A 2,725-nucleotide genomic window follows, 5' to 3' on the forward strand; every position below is an offset into this window, starting at 1 on the left:
TGCGCTTATGAACAGCAATGATACAGTGTTTCCTTGGTTACCGCTGTAAACAAAGCAGAGTTGCGCTTATGAACAGCAATGATACAGTGTTTCCTTGGTTACCGCTGTAAACAAAGCAGAGCTGCGCTTATGAACAGCAATGATACAGTGTTTCCTTGGTTACCGCTGTAAACACAGCAGCACTGCGCTGAAACACTGCTTTAATATGAACTTAATATGAACTTAATATTGAGGATTTTCTTCCAATAGTCCGTGCATCATGAACAGTGAGTGATCTGCCTGCTGCAGTATTTTTCTCTGTGCGTCCGTCTTCAGCGTCTCTGGCCTGTGTTAACGGCCGATTACAGACTTCATATTTTCACATAAATTACATTTTGGAAAACGATTGCATTGCAACGCAGTTTGTGCAAGTCCAGAACAGAGACGAGTTGCTTGCAATGAGACAAAAAGCATCCGGTTGCCGATCGCGTGAGTTCCAGGGGAAGCTCCTTAAGTTCGGCCCACTGATCTATATATAATGAGTCTATTACAGATCAGTGGTGCGTCCGTCCTACACACACGTGAGTGACCGCTCGCTCGCACCAACAGCAGGAGACGTGTTACTCTCTACACTCACTCAACCTGAGGGATTCCTACACTTTCAGTCTTTGAGAAAACATGAAAAACAGCGCATACCGCAGGAACGCTATAACGGGAAATAATAGCGTGACATTCTCAAATCGCGGTATACCTTGAAACCGGTAATCGGCCCATGCCTAAACGCGAGTGTCCATGTTGTTTTCACATTCCGACTTAAAAGCACAGCTCGGGAAACGAGAGCATCCGAGGAGCGCGTGAATGCAGTAATCACACTTGCTCTGATGGCAGCAGGTAGTCTTCCGTTAACTAAGCTAAACATGCTTAAATTAACACGCCTAAAGCTAAACCTCCCTTGTATTCACATTTCTAAACCTGTTGTCGAATGAAAAAGAACATTATAACCTTCTTACTCCACAACACCAGCCACATGTTTCCTTTTGTGATCTGATGAGGCTTCTTGTCACAGAACGAGGCAGAAGATATGTTCCATAGGCTACTTTAAAAAGAATACATCGATTAGCAATGGATTATAAATATACTTAATTATTATGAAAATACCAGATGGCTTGAATAACACAGATCAACTACTCCACCAGGTACAATATTCTTATTGTTTGCATCTTGTGTTTAAGCCCATAAATAATAATGTACTCGTTCTAATAAATTTATATTGTAATGTACTCATACTAAAATATTAAAATCATCTTAACATTGCTGGTAGGTTATCATTGCAGAAATCAACACACTCTCTACGTTTAAAAATAAAAATTAGAAGAGTTCTAAACTAACGCGCTGTCTTCACTGAACCTCACGCACACACACAGATCACGCTGCGTGCGCACAGACATTCTTTTTCACGTTTAGACAAATTTTTAGCGCTGCCCAGCAATTTTATCAACTAAATAGCTTAATCGCTGAAGATCTACATTATCTTTCTCAACAAGGAGCTGGTAACATCAATGTTTCTAAAGCAATTAAAGCCATAGCTTCACTGTTAATAGAGAAACGCGGCAAAACGGTGGTAATTCATTCTCTCTCTCTCTCTCTCTCTCATAAATGAACAGTTGATAAATCACACTTTTCTGAGAATAGAATATTGAAGTGGAGATCGCTAAACTGCAAGCTAACCGGTGTTTTCAGAAAGCAAGCGCGTTTATCCTGGAGAGAGAGCGCATGGTTGCCAGGTTAATAAAGATAAGTAGCACACTTAGCAGATATTTCAGTATTGCGCAAGTGTGAAGCTCTGTTTCGGGGATTACGTCTCTATGTCAGGCAACCCCGGTTGTGTTCCTCTGCGGCCAGATTAAACCTCGTTGTAGCCTATATATTATGCTCTATTCATTATTTCTTTAGAAACCTTGCACTTTTCTACTCCGTTTTAAACTGTGTTCTTGTATTGAAATTGACTGCTACAGGGCCGTGCAGCTGTATCGATACTTGTATCGTCAGATCTCTGTGACGATACATCGTCGTATCGAGCACAGCACTAGTGCTAATGTCCAATACATCATTTTTGGGGGAATTTTTTTTAATTTATTTTTTAATAAGTATCGGTTTAGGCACCAGAACTGTTTTAAAAGTATCGATTTGGCACCGGATTCGAAAAAAAACAAACGATACCCAACCCTAGTCACATAGTCCACACACGCATACTGCGTTCCTCCTGCGCTTGTTTGTTTCTTGTTTCTGATTTAATTCTATGTGTTTTTAAGAGCTTACAAGGATAAAAGTCGCTCCAGTAATGCTCAGAAATTCCCAGAAGCACTCGCAGGAAGTGATGTAACAATAGTCTTGTGTGTGATCTGTGAGCGTCTTATTGCACATTTTAGCATGTGCTGTCCTACTTGTGTTTTTGGATTTGCTGTATTTGCGTTGTGAGGAATATTTCATGTCTTTATGTGGGCGACATATCGCTCGACCTCTGCCAGATGCATGGGATTATGGGAAGGCAGTGAGGCTTCTCCTGAATGAACCCTCCTCATGGAGTCACAGCTGTCTGTGTGTGTGTGTGTGAGAGAGAGAGAGAGAGAGAGTGTGTGTGTGTGTGTGAGAGAGAGAGAGAGTGTGTGTGTGTGGGAGTGTGTGGGTGAGAGAGAGAGAGAGAGAGAGAGAGAGAGAGAGAGAGAGTGAGTGTGAGAGAGAGAGA

The sequence above is a fragment of the Sinocyclocheilus grahami genome, unplaced genomic scaffold (genome assembly GCF_001515645.1).
Source record: "Sinocyclocheilus grahami isolate Dianchi unplaced genomic scaffold, SAMN03320097.WGS_v1.1 scaffold2273.1, whole genome shotgun sequence".
Classification (NCBI taxonomy): domain Eukaryota; kingdom Metazoa; phylum Chordata; class Actinopteri; order Cypriniformes; family Cyprinidae; genus Sinocyclocheilus; species Sinocyclocheilus grahami.